Below are 16,826 nucleotides of genomic sequence, written 5' to 3'. Positions count from 1 at the left end.
ATTTAATAAATAGCAGGTTGCCAAAGCCACCAATCATTGACAGCTTTGGGTATGAAATGCTGGCTTTCAAGATCACAGCGGTCAGAATCCCGACAGTGGAATCCAGTTGATCTTAATGCTAACAGATACCGGTGAGTATTCCAACCCTAACCTTAGCGGTCCCCTTCGGTAACTTAGGGGTAGATTTAATATCATTCTTTATGGGGAAAAGCGCTATCTGCACACGTTATGTGCCGCATACAGCGCTTCCCCTGATGTATGATGCCAGCGATGCGCTATTGTTAGCAGGGGCGGTATGCACACGCTGCCTTATTGGCGCCTCTATCTGTTAGATAGAGCACCGATGAGCTGGCTTACTTATAAATGTTCAGTGTGACCGAACATTCGTCTCTTCTACCTTCTTCTTCGGCAGCCGGACCCGGCGCTGCGGCTGTCTTTGCAGTTCTTCTTTTTGTTTTTCTGTTTGTTATGGGAAATAACTTTATTGATATGCTTACAGTGGGCACACATTCATTCTGCGCATGCGCCAGCCTAACTCCCGAACTGCACACTGGGAGTTACTGGACGGCGCAGGTGCGGAATAAGTGACAGCAGCCGAAGCGGACGCTCGTTATGGGAGGATGCGTATCACCAAAGGGGTGTGATAACGCGCTCCCATAACGTACATGGCAGGGTTAGTAATTTCACTGGAAAAGAGGTTCCGCTTCACCACGATAATGCAGTGAAGTGGGACCCTGCTTATAACGAACCTTACGGCTATTTTAATAAATCTACCCCTCAGGAGTCTATTTACTAAGCCTTGGATGGAGATAAAGTGGATGGAGATAAAGTACCAGCCAATCATCTCCTAACTGTCATGTCACAGGCTGGGTTTGAAAAATGACAGGAGCTGATTGGATGGTACTTTATCTCCATTCACTTTATCTCCATCCAAGGCTTAGTAAATAGACCCATTAATCTTAACCGTCTCCTACCGCAACCTAACCCTAAGCCCCCCAACCCACCTCCACCTCTGGAGCCTAACCCTAACCCTCCTCCTAGTGCATAACCCTTACCCTAACCTTAATACTCACTGCTGGGATTAAAGTGGCAATAGAATGCTGAATTAGTCAAAGTCGCCAATGATCAGCTGCTTTGACACCTGATGATATTGCATTGTGTACTTTATATAATAATGTTTAACCGTTATATACTAAGAGGCGGCTTTTATAAGCCAGAGGTTCTTAGCAGTTTTGACCCCAAAATTTAAACTTCCTAGAATATTAAATGTAAAATCAGCCTTTGATTATTAAGTCTAGCATAATATTACATAGACAAGAGCTTGTTTACTGTGTATTGAGAAAATCAGTGACTTCAGTTACATCTTGTGGCTTCATGCCACCCCGCTGTTTGGCTTATCATATAGGAATTGTGTGATTTGGTTATTAGTAACCTTTATCTGGCTCATGTGTTCCAGGAACCCACTTTAATTAAATTTTACAGGGCGTTTCACTGGTGACCTAAAGGCCTATGGGGACATTATGCTAGGGAACACATCTGGCCCTTGGCCAAAATCGCATGGTAGTATATTGCTTCATGTAGGGAAATTAGCTTCTGCTCAATTTAAAAAGGAATGCACATAACACAAAGTAGTTTGTTCATAGTCAAGCAAAATCATAGCCACCCATGGGGGTGAGAGTGAGGGAGAGGTGTGTGTGGGGGGGTTATTATACTGTGTTTACTAATTTTGACCAAAAAAAAAGCAGTTTACTGATTTGAAATATTAGATAGGAATGTCACTAGCTCATACAGAGGAATAAATTAACATGTGATAAGAAGAGGAAATAGTTACAATTATGCTTATGATGGTATAGGGTTCAGGAGCCATTTTATTTACCTACTTGTAATATTGGATTTGATGTTCTATTTTTATCTAAATTCCTCAAATCTTTAGTTTTGTTGGTACAATTAAGAAAGACAAGTTTAAAATTGTAGTATTTTAAATAAATCTTTGAAAGGCAAATGATGATTATCTTGAGAAATTATTGTTAATGAAAAATATTCTTTGAGCAGATTATCTGCATTTCATTAAAAAATGTACCCAGTGGTTTTGCCTATTACTTATCTGCCATTTACAGCTCTTTTTATTGAATAAGATGCTAGTTGGTAAAATGTCTGTTATATAAGCAAACAATTGGAGCACTCCCATTTGGGTGTAAAAAAAACTTGTTATTGGTGTCAAATTCTACTTTGCAGCACGTGGAACCCCAATTAGTGTACAATGCCCCCTCGCTTTTTGGTCAAGGTGCCTCACTCAGCTACCATTGCATTCTACACAGGTTACTATTCCCAATCATAAGCCACATCGATAGTAAAGTATGAAAAATAAAAATAAAAATCCAGAAAACTCGTGTCAACCATATGCTGTCATGTCAACCATTTGAACCTGTCGACTTTTAGACCATGTTGATCATATGCATGATGACCATATTGCATATTGACTGTCCACCTTTTAACTGTCGACCTATAATCGGGATACCCTGGTGGTCTCCAGAAAGTACATCCCCATGGTGGTCCACATAGAGCATATCAGTACATATGCATATGTCTGGTAGCAGCTTCTGTAAACTAAAATTGCATTGTGATGTACAAAAAGACAAGAAAAATTATCTGGAGGTATTCAGTGCAAAATTGAAATTGTCACATCAAAGTCAAACTTTGTAACTTTTTAATACAACTTTTCAATTCAATAAACTTACATTTTTCCTCATAAGGCTCAGTGTAGCCCTTTTTATGGGTTAAATAAATCTAGTGAGTGAGGGGACAACAGGACAGTTTTATTACATGTCACTTTTGTGTGCAGAAACTTTTTATTGCATTGCTTGGAGTGCACCTGTTGGTCAGGTGTTATCCAATACATTTTATTGGACCCATTTGGTGGAGAAGCACATTAGCAAGCTCACTCCAATGTAATATGCTTCACACACATAATTGCCACCTATAATGAAACCATGCAGTGTGCACTAAGTAAAATGAAAAATAATTACAAAAATGGGCAGAGTGCCCCTCTCACCAAATCCTGAATCAGCCTAGAGCAAGACAGCATGGGCTGGTATTCATTATGATAGGTGGAATATGAGCCTGAAGACCCCTGTTATACTGAATATTAGCCACAGACAGGTCAGGTGAGAGCTGGTACTTCTAAGTGACTCCAGGAGTGGCAACTTTTATACCCAAGTGGTTCCAGTCAATGAAACATAACTCGCTAAACACTTCCCCATTATATGGAAAGAGTAAACCATCAGCCTGTAATTGGTTGGCTGGTGAAAGGAATCCTGGTTACTTTTGGCTATAATAATTTTCTGGTACTCAGTCATCTAATCTGTTATCATTTGCATGCATAGGTAATTCTGAAGTCCTCTGATCTGGATAGGAGGATCCACTGGGATTGGTCCCAGTGGAGCTCCAGAAGTGGGGCTGCAGTGCAGTCCAAACTTCATTCAGGAGCCACACCAACTGCCTTCCCAAACACTGCCATACATCGCCTGCCGGGACTCACTGGCAGTTGGTGTGGCTCCCCTATTTGAATTTTGAACTGCACTGCAGAGTAGGACACAGACACTTACACACCTCAGAAAATTACATTATTTGCAGGTGGTTTTGTAATTAGCCATGCATCTGTGCTCGTTGCCTAGCATCCAATGGGCTTTCTCTCAGGTGCTGTCGACCATGCATTAGGAGTAGGTTAGAATTCAGACTCCACTCAAATGGTTATCCACCATTTAAATACAGTAACAGCCCTGAGATGGTTTCTGCGTCAGTGGTATCTAGCTATGATCCTGGAAACTGGTTCCAAATATAGATTATTTGTGTTTGACCTAGTCTTTGTTTCTTGACCATGATTGTATGCTACCTACCTTGACCTTTGGAATTGTCTTTGAGTTCTTTGTTTGTATAAACCCTAATTTGGAATTTATTTTCAATATTATTTTGCAGTTACTGTTTGAACCTTACTTTTTATTATTTATTTACTGAACAATATTTTATTGCTACTCTTTTACTTACAGTATATGATAGGATTCTATGTTAAGTGCAGTTAGGAGCAGTCCTATCTACTATTATTATAAGAATACTTTATTGAATCAGTTGCCAGTGGCTCTATTTATACTCATCATATGCTTACAGTAGGTACAGTTAAGGGCATATTTATCATAGGTGCAGGGAGTGCAGCTGCCATGAGGCCCAGAGCTGAGAGGGACTCACATTTCCTGTCAAAGATACTGTTATATCTGTTATATCCATTTTTCCCCATTGGGTGATGCATAGAGGCAGGGCCGGTTCCAGGGCTTCTGGAGCCCCGGGTGGCAGTAGGGGGTGTGGCTTCATACAGGGTGCATGGTCAGTTACGCCCCCTGTACTGTTGTAGGATGTGCGGTGCGCGATGACGTCATCGCGCACCGCACAGCAAAGGTCCTCTCCACGAAGGTAAACTAGACGCTAAGCGTCTAGTTCCCTTCATGGAGAAGACCTTTGCTGTGCGGAGCGCGATGACGTCAACGCGCACTGTACATCATTACAGTGAAGGTCCTCTCCAGGAAGGGAAACTAGACGCGTAGCGTCTAGTTTCCCTTCACAGCGGACAGCGGGCCACAGCAGCGGGGGGCACCACAACAGCAGCGGATCTTGCCATGGTGCGGTGCCCTCCGGATGGTGCTGGCGCCCTTCGGAAGGCGGCGCCCTGGGCAAAAGTCCTTCTTGCCCGTGGCAAGATCCGCTACTGCATAGAGGCACTTATAAGCTTTTGCCTTGGGGCCTACAATATATCTAATTATACCTCTTACATAACATGAAGTGGGGTACTGTAATGTGGCATAACATGAAGTGGAGGCTCTATAGTTTGGAATTATATGAACTGGGGCATGTATGTCATAATGTGAATTGGAGGTACTGTGTTGCATAATGTGTACTGCCAGCCTTATGATTTGACATAATGTGGCCTAGGGCACTGCTATGGTTCAGAAAATGAACTAGGGCACTACTATGGGGCATAAACTGCTGCGGACAAGTGCCTCTTTATAAGCATTGGCACAGGGGCCCCTTCAAAATGTTGCTATGGGGACAAAGAGTACAGACTAAGCCATTGGATATAGTATTATATTTAGTAGTCCTGTTGCACTATTGGGGAACATCTCCCTAATTTTCACTATGCTCTATTTGTTATATTGTCAAATGAGACTGTGCTTATTGCCCAGTAAGAGTGTTTTAATAGACCTAGTTAGGTCCTGCATAATAACTAGTGCATATGGCGGCGCGTTCAGACGCAGCGGCTAGGAGCTCCTCTGCCATGAGGATTGCAGTGGCATGGTGCTGCATCTGGATTGTACTATCCCCCCAGGGTAGCGCAACAAGGCTTACCTATTCCCGAGAGGCCTTGCTTGGTCTGCGGGGTGAAAGAGGAGATGGTGTGCACGGAGATCGGTGGTGCAGGCGCGGTGATGGCGTGGCCCGTGGAGGCGCAGGGAGACTCGGTGGCGCTGGAGCTGGAGCCGGGGCCGGTGCTCTCGTGGAGGACGGCGGCGCTGGAGCCGGGGCCGGGGCCGATGTGCTTGGATCTGCCTGGGCTGATCGTGGAGCTGCGGGACGAGGCACTCTGGAGGCTATTGACGGTGTGTTCCGGCATGTGGGTGCTGGTTCAGCGGGAGGTGAGGATGTCAGGACTGGTGCGGCGCGAGTGCTTCCGGGTGCGGCTTCCTGTGATCCTGCTGCTGCTGCGGATGAGGCCATGACCCCGGGCTCTGCTGCGGCGGCTGTGGAGGGGGGAGTGCCTTCTATGGATGTGAGCCGGAGTGATCGAGGGCTGCCAGAGCAGAGATCACATGGCCGGGGGAGAGACTACCATCGCGGACACCATTCAAACAGCCACAGACAGAGGAGAGCTGGGCATGGTTTTGGACATCCAGGATGGCATCTAAATTCCGTGAGAGGCTGGAAGCGGCGCCCACGCAGAGAAAGACGGCAAAAGTGTGGTAAGAGGGCAGGAGTGAGGGTGAGACTACAGTTCTGTCCTATAAAGCCCCCTTTGCCCAGTTTATTCCTGGCAAATGTGCGTTCCCTGATAAATAAATTGGATGACTTTCAAGCAGAAATAGCATGCAAACGGTGCCTGAAAAATGGCTCCTTATTAGTTCTCACAGAGACATGGTTGACTGCGTCCGTTCCGGATTCCGCTTTGGAACTCACGGACAAAATTTTATTTAGAGCTGATAGAACAGATGCATCGGGGAAATGTAGGGGCGGTGGGGTCTGTATTTATGTGAATACGCTTTGGTGTTCAAATGCTGTCTTTGTTGAATCTTATTGCACTGAGGATTTAGAATTTTTAGTGATTAAGTGCAGGCCTTATTATTTGCCCCGCGAATATTCTGTTATCTTGGTTATGGCTGTTTACATTTGCCCGCAAGCCACTGCAGGCTATGCACTAGACACTTTATATGACAGGTTGACTAGTTTACAGGCTAAATATATGGATGCCGCTTTTATTATTGCCGGAGATTTTAATCAGACTGACTTACAGTCGGTCTTACCTAAATTTTATAAAAACATTCAGGTGCCAACACGCGGTGACAATATTTTAGACCAGGTATACACAAATATGGATCTTGCTTATGAGACTGTTGTCCTCCCACATATTGGGAAATCAGACCACGTTTCCCTGTTCCTGATCCCTAAGTATATACCTCTGGTAAAAAGGGTCAGGCCCACAATGAAAACTATCACTGTTTGGCCGGAAAATGCAATAGAAAGGCTCCAGGACTCTTTAGCTTTTACAAATTGGGAGTTGTTAATTGAGGAGTCCTCAAGGAGCGGGTCCATTGATATTGATCTTTTAGCTATTTCGGTGATAGGCTATATAAACTGCTGCACTGAAAGTGTTACATCTAAGCGGTGCTTCAAGGTTTTTGCGAACGAAAAACCTTGGTTAAACTCCGAAGTCCGCATATTGTTAAAGGCAAGGGATACAGCATATAAAACAGGGGATAAGGAAGCATACTCAAGGGCCAGAGCAGATTTGAGAAGAGGGATAAAAAAGGCAAAAAGGGAATTTTCAACTGAGATGGAGGTCAAGTTAAAGCAGTGCAACGACACAAAGAGTATGTGGCGTAGCCTGCAAGATATTACAGACTATAAACCTAGAAAGGCGGTGTCAAGTGCAGTTAATAGTACTATGGTCGAAGATCTAAATGTCTTCTATTCTAGATTTGACAGACACGATTCAACCAGTGTTGAAGCAGTTGGGATTAGACCTGGGGAGGCCTCGTTAGTCTTGGATGAGCAAGAGGTGTTGAAGTGTCTAAGAGGTGTCAGTATGGGCAAATCCGCTGGCCCAGATGGGATTCATGGGAAAGTCCTTAGGAAATGTTGTAATGAATTAGCTGGGATTTTTACAGTATTATTTAACATCTCTCTGCAGGTCTGTAAAATACCCAAATGTTTCAAGCACACAGAAATCATCCCTTTACCTAAAAAGGGTGTACCAAAGTGCTTAGATGATTATCGGCCCATCGCGCTAACTTCATTAGTTATGAAGTGCTTCGAACGGCTGATGTTAAAACATATAAAATCCCATTTTCCTGCAAACTTTGATCCCTTTCAATTTGCGTACCGGCAGAATAGGTCTACAGAGGACGCAGTCCTGACTGTTTTACATCAGGCACAGACCCATTTAGAGAAGAAAGGGAATTATGTGAGAATTTTATTTGTGGATTTTAGTTCCGCGTTTAATACTATTGTACCAACATCTTTAGTCTCCAAGCTTTTTAATCTTGGCGTAAACGGGTTTACGTGCAACTGGATTTTAAATTTTCTGACAGCAAGGCCGCAGGTAGTTAAGCTTGGTAAATTTGTGTCTAGTGAGATTTGCTTAAGTACGGGGGTTCCACAAGGGTGCGTTCTGAGCCCGTTATTGTACTCTCTATTCACGTATGACTGTTTCTCAGCCTCTGATTCTGTCAGGGTGGTGAAATTTGCTGACGACACAGCGGTTGTTGGCCTGATAAGCGGAAACGACGAGTCTTCTTACAGATTGGAAATTTTGCGTTTACTAAAATGGAGTAACACAAATTGTTTGGTCCTGAACACATCTAAAACAAAGGAGATGGTCGTTGATTTTAGGCGAGGTTGTAACAGACCACTATTTCCTGTGTTTTTGGATGGAAAACCGATTGAGGAGGTGGTATCTTTTAAATTTTTAGGTACACATATTACAAATGACCTAACTTGGTCTACAAACAGTGTCTTTCTGATTAAAAAGGCGCAGCAACGCCTTTTCTTTTTGAGGAGGCTTAGAGCTGTTTGTTCAAGCACAAGCACTTTGGTTAGGTTTTATTATAGTATAGTAGAGAGCGTTTTAACTTATGGGATGATAGTGTGGTTCGGAAATTGCACTGCAGCAGAACGAATAGCTTGTGAGAGGGTAGTTAAAACTGCCAGTAGGACCATCGGGGTACCTCTGACTAGCATGAAAGACTTGTACACTAGAAAAGTACTAAGGAAAGCTAGGAGTATACTCACTGATGAGAGTCATCCAAATTGTTCGATCTTTGAAAGATTGCCATCCCAAAAACGGTTTAGAAGTATCCGTGCTCATTCAAACCGCATGCTAAACAGCTTTTTTCCAACTGCTATCCGGCTGCTAAATGATCAGTAGGTTGCTATTGCTTTCCAGGTGTACCAAACTGTTACTGTTGTTTTTATGGTTTATGAGCTTCTTATTGTCTTTTCATTCACATTTTCGTTGTCGATTTTGTAAATGACAAATAAAGTATATTATTATTATTATTATTATTAAAACCTGAGCCCAACCTGGGAAAGTGAACAATGGTTTCTCAAGCTGTGTCACAATGGCTCAGGGTCCATCCCGGGTCCAACCCTGGTAGCATTGAAGGAAAGGTCACTATCTAATCTATCTAATCATTTTTAAGGAACCTTGTAGGTATGGGTCATTTTATTATAGGCATTCTTCAGATGAACTGCAGCAGAAATCAAAAGAATAAAATTAAAATTAGAGATGAATAGTTCTGATTTTAAGAAATTCAAACCGCTCCGAACTTCCAGGATCTGAGGCTCGGAGCTCGGATCTGCCCAGGCTGTCTCAGATCCCAACCCAAGGCAAAACCAATGGCTGGCGGATCTCTCATTTTTGGTTTGGGCACCAATTGCAAAAGTCCGAATGAAGTCAATGGGCTGACCGCTGGTTTGCTGAAAGAGCCATCTGTCACGGCTCTCAGCAAGTCAGCGTGTCCCCATAGACTTTAATGGGGCAAGATGATGACCATGCTAATGACACTACCGCCCGCACTGCCGCCACTGCCGCCCACGCTGCCAATACCCTCACACTGTCGGCACCCAACCACAGAGGATACCGCTGGCACTCCTGCGCTGCCGACACCCCAGCACTGAGGACACTTTCAGCATCCTCGCACTGAGGACTGCAATGCCAACACTCTAGCACTGAGGACACCACCGGCATTCCCTGTCACAGTAAGTGCACCATTGGTGTATCCGCCCTGCGCTGTATTCTGCATTGTATCCGACCCACACTGTATCCCGCACTATATGCATCCCACACTGTATCCAACTCACACTGTATCCAACTCACACTGTATCCAATCCGAACTGTATCCAACCAGCAATGTATCCCGCACTGTATGTGACCCACACTGTATGCTGCACTGTATCCAACCAGCAATGTATCCAGCACTGTATCCGACCCGAACTGTATTCTGCACTGTATTCAACCAGCAATGTATCCAGCACTGTATCCGACCCAAACTGTATTTCGCACTGTATCCAACCAGCAATGTATCCAGCACTGTATCCGACCTGAACTGTATTCTGCACTGTATCCAACCAGCAATGTATCCAGCACAGTATCCAACTTACACTGTTTCCTACCCGCAGTGATTGTAAACTTGCAGTGATTCATAGCATGTTAGGTTTTGATGACTTCTAACCCTAGATTATTTGCTGGAAATTTTTCCTTTGTTAATTTAAGATTTATAAGTTAAACAACAGTTCTTTAAAAATGTTGTGCAACTGGGTTTGCCTTTTTCCCCCGGTGAAATAAATTTTCAATCTCTCCAGAGACCTGCACTTCCACCCACACCAGGTATGTCACTAACCACAGCTAACCACTCACAGGCAGCTCTCCATGACATCACAACACTTGAACTTAAATATAGCTCTTTGTGTAGAACATTCTATAGATTCCAATATGATATTCTGGCTTTAAGAGCGATTTATGTAGCCAATTTATATATTTGGAAGAATTTTCAAAATAGGATTGAAAGTGCAAAATGTCTATTGATCCAGATTTAAGATTTGTGCTATTAGTATTACTAGCGTGGCCTTTGATTTCTTCACAAAATGATATCACTGTTGGATACCTTAACAGAGCCCTTTGATTTGAGCCGTATTAATTTTATTTTAGATTTAAGGTTCTGAATTATATCATATACGGAAAATATATTTTCATTTTGGGGCAACAAATAATGTTATCTGATATGGAAAGACAGCAGAGTATACTCTGCTCAGGGGCACTGAGATTTGGGGGGGGGAGTGCTAATTACCTGGGCAGGGCTTATTCGAGGTGGTTGCCCAGTCTGGGCCAGCTGCTTAAGGGGGACATTGTTCCCTTTGGCAGTGCTGCTGAGGGGGCCAAATGTAACTCTGTGCAGCCACTTGTGTTGTCACAGTGCCAGGAAAAAAATTTTTATATTTTTTTATGTGTGTGTGTGGGGGGGGGGGTTACGCCTCCCCTGATTTGGCCATGCACTATAAGAACCCGGACTACACTGAGCAAATGTATAACTACAGCATGCTAATAATTGCATGGTTCAGAACAGGTGCAGAGATGACCAGGACCTCATAGACGTCGGACTTAATAATAATAATAATTATTATTATTATTATTATTATTATTATTATTATTTTAATTATATAGCGCTCTTTCTCCAGCAGGACTCAAGATCCTTTGCAGGCATCAAAACACAGCACATCTCAATGAGAGAGCTTTGCTTTTATTATTCTATTTCATGAGCAAACATTCAGAGGATCTTTGTTCAAATAAATATTAGTATGTTTCATTGAAAAGGCTGAGTACACATCAAACTATGTGTTTCCCGGCCAATGCCATGACTGGTATAACAATATATCGGTCAGCGATACACAATGAACCATATATTGCGCAATATATCATTCACGGCTACATTTAGAATGCATGCCTGCAACGCCAAGATCGTCCGATTGGGGGTGCAGCATGCTTGATGGAACAATCCAGCAAATGATCCACAGAATCACACAATTGGGGTTACACACTAGATGATATGGCCGATATAGTGTTACAATCCATATCGGAACAATATATCAGACTATATATCTTTAAATGTGTACCCAGCCTATCACTTCAGCATGGAGGATTTACTCCAAACTGCCGCGACCACTGCAGAGACAAAGGGCCTTCCACACAGATAAGCTGTTGCAGGTCAATGGCTACCCTAAACAAACACGGATGTCCAACCTAAAAACCTGCAAACACCCACACATACAGCCACAAACCAATCGGTGGCTTCTTGTCTTCCACCTGGACCAGTGAAAAGATAAGAGCTGCAGGCATCTCAGCTAAATACACGCACCCATTGAATTCCAGCAGGGCTTACAAGTTTTATCATCATACCACAGCTACCCATACATGGTTGGCTGATTATGGTTGCATAGATACCATTTCTTACAGTCAATCCCCCTGTACCCAACCTGGCACTGCTACTGCTATGACACAATTTTATACTCTAAGTGGGATATCCACTTAGTTTCACGGCACTGCCCCGGCTTCCCCACCTGGTGTCACCACGCTGAGTGGCAGCTTTCGGGCCGCGGCGCCATGCCTGCAGACCCAGCCTGCTGCAGCTGCAGCGGCCATTGGACACTGCAGATTGTCCGCGGTCATCGGCATTTTGTTTCGCCCGGAAACAGACCCATTTTCAAGCGAAATCTGGGCTGTGTCTCATGAAAGCACACAGGTTTCACTGGGTGGTCTTCAGTTTGCCGGCTGTCAGAATTCCGGCGCACAGTATACCAGCGCCGGAATCCTGACAGCCGGCATACCGACACTTTTTCTCCCTCTTGGGGGTCCACGACTCCCCTGGAGGGAGAATAAATAGCGTGGCGCGCAAGGGGCTCATTTGTGCTTGCCACGCTGTCTGTATGCCGGCGGTTGGGATCCCAACGCCGGTATGCTGGTCGCCGGGAGCCCGGCCGCCAGCATACCATACTACACCCGGTTTCACTAAACCTGTGTGTTTTCGGGAGAAAGGGCATCTTTTACAGGCGATCTATAAGGATAGCTTGTAAAGAAAAAAAATCAGTTAAACATCGGGAAAAATTGCAAAAACAATGTTTTACCGTGGGTAATAGGATACCCCCCCATAGTTCCAAGATGATGATGATGATGATGATGATACATACAAACACTGATGGATGTGCTTGATGAAACTATTTGTGCATTTATGCCATCTTTTTAAACTGTGCCCTTCCTGGACGGTGCCTGCAAGCTTTTAACCTGCGACTTGAGAAACTTTCCAGCTACAATATGCAGTCTTTGCCAAAATTAACTTGTGAATGACTTCTGCTTCCAGTATTATTATCTGACTCAGGGGATTGAAAAGCACAGTTTTGATGGAAATAAATGGAGAATGCCAGATTTAAGTTCTTCTAAGGCCAGTAGACAAGCAGACGGCTCTCTGCTAGTTCTATACTTTGGTTTGAGTTAATTCAGTGTTACAATCCTAGAAAGATTTAACTCAGACCCTACCATCTGAATGGTTATTAGTTTTATACAACCCTAAAACATACATCCGTTTAGCATTTGGGTAGTCTGTGTTTTAGTCATACAGTATAACGTTTAATATTTCTCCTGTTTTACAGGATAAGCGAGGATTTATTTATTAGTGTTTAATTAAATATATGAGATAAACTCTTCCTTAAACTATTGCAGAATATTCCTAGAGTAAATGTGGTTACAGTAGAAATAGGGCTCATAAAACGTCTCGCTGTACTATTAGGAAGAAAGGTGTTAAGCTTTAATAGTTTCGCGCCAGTGTGTTTAAAGTAGTCCTCCTCACGATTTGTAAGATTTTAGCACCAGTGAAATGAACAGAGAGCAGGCTGCAGTTTCAGAGGAATAAACGGGAAAAGTGCCATTTAGAATATTATTTCAGCTTGTTCATATTCACAGTGCAGTGGTAGCCTGTGCATTAGAAACACATGGAGGAAAGCCAGTTACATAGGTTTTCTCTTTTAGATAGGGTGGAAGTATTGTAAAGGTCACATATAAGTAGGATAATGTTATCAGCGATATTAATTGCTACTCAATAAGCATTTCCTTTCTGACTGCAGTCACATACGCCTGGCTGATGATAGGAAAAGCATTTTATAAATAACAGCCTAAGTGCAAGTACACGACATGTCATCTGAGCTGAGATGCATGATAAACCTGGAAAGGCAATAAGCAGATACCAGACTGGACGGTCTTTCCACGTTTCAGTTGTTAGTGAGGATGCAGGATACGCGCGGATGTCTACACTAATCTGTTATATTTCCACGTATTCTCTTTCTCAGATCTAATCAAAGAAAACATTGCACTATTGACTTACTATGATGCTTTATTTAATGTAGCTTAAAGGTGACTTACGTCTAACTTCAAATGTGAAATATCCCCATACATTCATGCTGGTCTTTCTACAGCTGTCCCTTTAATTGCTTGCAATTTGCTCTATTGAACAGATTAACATGTATGCAATTACTAAGGAAAACAGCATTGCTATGACTGTAGGTATTCTACATGCTTTCCCATGTGTGCTGAAAGCTTGTCTATGTACCTATGACCATTTCTGTGAAGTTATGTTTTCCTCCATGTATTTTCAGTTTGGCATGCTTATTTGGAAAATACTGGGCTCTATTCAGCAAATGTCTTGATATTGTCCCGATTACTATCGGCCAATATCAACATGACAATTTTTCCCAGCTATTCAGCATTAAACTTCAAAAGAACAGCGGTTGCGGTAACACTCTGTTCCTGCGAAGTTCTAGAAGGATTGTTTTCGGTTCTGTACATGCTCAGTCATGCTCTTACAGAACAATATGAATAGTCTCCTATTCACATTGTTAAGTCTGCAGTGTGACGAGCGGCAATTTTATGCCTCCCAAAGTGCATAAATGTATTAAAATGTGTCCATAGGCTTATTAGTCTGTATACATTTATATTTATGTTGTTAAATATAAAATTTATATATAAAACCACATAAACATAAATGTATACAGACTGACTAAGTCTATGCACACATTTTAATCAATTTATACACTTTTAGGAGGCTGAAGCCGGACATACACTTGTCGTTCGTTTCAAGATCCCCAGGGACTGGTGGGAAAATTTCCCTCTGTCCCTTCAGATATCGTGAATTTTAAGGATTTTCTTTATATAACGCCATTCTGAAATGGCATTATAAAACTAATCGGCAAGTTTAACGTTTTGATGATTGCTGAATAGCATAAACCGTTAAACCACAATAGAGATCAATAGATTGATCCCTACTGTGCGATATTCTGCAAGATGGATATGAGCTGAGAACATAACTGTGTTATCTTCTCCATTAACCCTTTGCCGAATAGCTGGGTTACGTTAAATGCGGAAACACTAATTTCCGTATTTTTTATGAAAAACAAACGTCCTGAATAGAGCCCACTGTTTTAAATGTTTTACATTTTCAATTAAATCACCCTTCTTTCCTATCTGATCCTTCAAAGTTAATAACTTGTCATTTCATTTTGTGGAAAAATGACAATATCCTTACACAGCTGGAATTGCACGGAACTCTGAATCAGGCTATAGAGTTCAACTTTCATTTTGCCACAGTGTATAATTGTAGTTTTGCAGTATTTTACAGATTTACTTGTAATTTATCAATTTTATTTGTAAAATTCTAATATAGCAAAATTTATAGTCTATCTTTCTGGAAAAACCATCGTCAGTTTCTGTAATTTGTGCTTTGTGGTGGGGTTTCAATTCCAGCCACAATGCAACTGATAGGTAGAATCACCGAACAGTTAATGTCAATTTCTGATGTGCATATAGGCAAATATTCTGCAGAACAGTCTTGTCACTCATCTCTAGCTACATCCATCTGTGCACTCACCAGATTAGAAGTGCGAGTAAAATCATTTACTGTTCTTTCAACTTTTTGTGTTCACATAATTCAATACAAACAGACATGTAAATCATATGACTGAGATCTTATAACACAATATAGAGTACAATTAGGCACAGCTACAGTATTGGCATCAAACATTATTATTGTCCTTAATGAACCTCACTCATTTTTATTACAGGTTTTCTCTTTGACATGAAGTGTTTACTTGCTGGTATATGACTTATTTACACATATGGGGGCATGTTAGTGTTGGATATACACCAGTTATGTGGCATAGAATATATTTTATTTGTTACGCCTGACCTATGCCTGATACAATGCTGCTGTACACATAAAAATGTTCTTTCTATTTTGCATGTATTGTTCTACTGAAGTTCAGTGCACAAATTCACATAATTATAGTTATGTCCATTGTACATATTCTTTAAGAGGCTCTTTTATAATACAGATTTATTTTTATTTTTTATTTTTTTGTTTGTTGTTTTTTTTTTTGCTCTACTGTGCTTATACCATTTGCTGTAATTGTTACTGAACAGATTTAGGGGCATATATTATTTATATATATATATATATATATATATATATATATATATATTAAAAATCTTGGAAGTAGCGCAATTTTTTCCAGTGTAAATTGCAGTAATAATTTTTTGCATGTTTATCCCCACTATGTACTAACTGTAAGTCACAGGAACAGCTGTAGCGATGACTGCTGTCCCTGCGAGTTTCATCCCTGGGGTATTAGAGGATTCTTTCCCATATTTGAAAGACTTCCCCTGAGAAACAGTGTCAATTTCTGTGCTGGACCGAGGCTTACGATCCCTCTTGATGGTGTAAACTAAAGGGGCCAAACTTCAATAAGCTACAGTTTCTACATAATTTTATGAAAAACCAGCTTAATAAATAGGTCCCTTAACTTTAGATTAGATTATTGTTGCATGTTCAAAAACACATTCAAAATCATGTTGGATGTCTCTCAAGCCCAAGATTTATGCATTTTAGTTGAACTGAAGATAATCCACATCTCAGTGGACCAAAATGGTGATTTCTTTTTTAATGCCAAGTATCCACTGCCTAGCCTATAGTGTTAGAATACGCTGTGTACATGAAAGCTTTTATTTTATAGCCAGATATATGATTCACCAAAAGTATTAAGTATATACAGTTATTACAGGTCTATTTTTCATAGGACAATCCTAATGTCATGCAGGTTTCAAAAGAGTGGTGTATTAGATCCAGATAATATAGTATATTGTGGGTACAGGTAACAGATCAGAGGTGCAGCCTATCCTGAGTTATGTTGGGTGTCTACAGCAGTCATTGGTGACATGATGCACTTGCAGGGCCACATGTCTGATGTCTGGCCCTCCACCATCCAAATTGTCCATACATTACCTAATTAACTTAATATCAGTACATTTTGCACAAATTTTCGCCCATACCCCCTTGTGATGTGGCCATGCCTCAGTTGTGACAAGACCCTGCCCTCTTTCACAGTCAGTTTGGAGTTGCAAGCTTGGAAGGTATACACATACAGTACTGATGATTAAAGTTATGACATCCAGAAACTTTATAGTTCTTCCC

This window comes from Pseudophryne corroboree, chromosome 1 (assembly GCF_028390025.1).
Source record: "Pseudophryne corroboree isolate aPseCor3 chromosome 1, aPseCor3.hap2, whole genome shotgun sequence".
Classification (NCBI taxonomy): domain Eukaryota; kingdom Metazoa; phylum Chordata; class Amphibia; order Anura; family Myobatrachidae; genus Pseudophryne; species Pseudophryne corroboree.
This window is presented reverse-complemented; position numbering follows the sequence as displayed.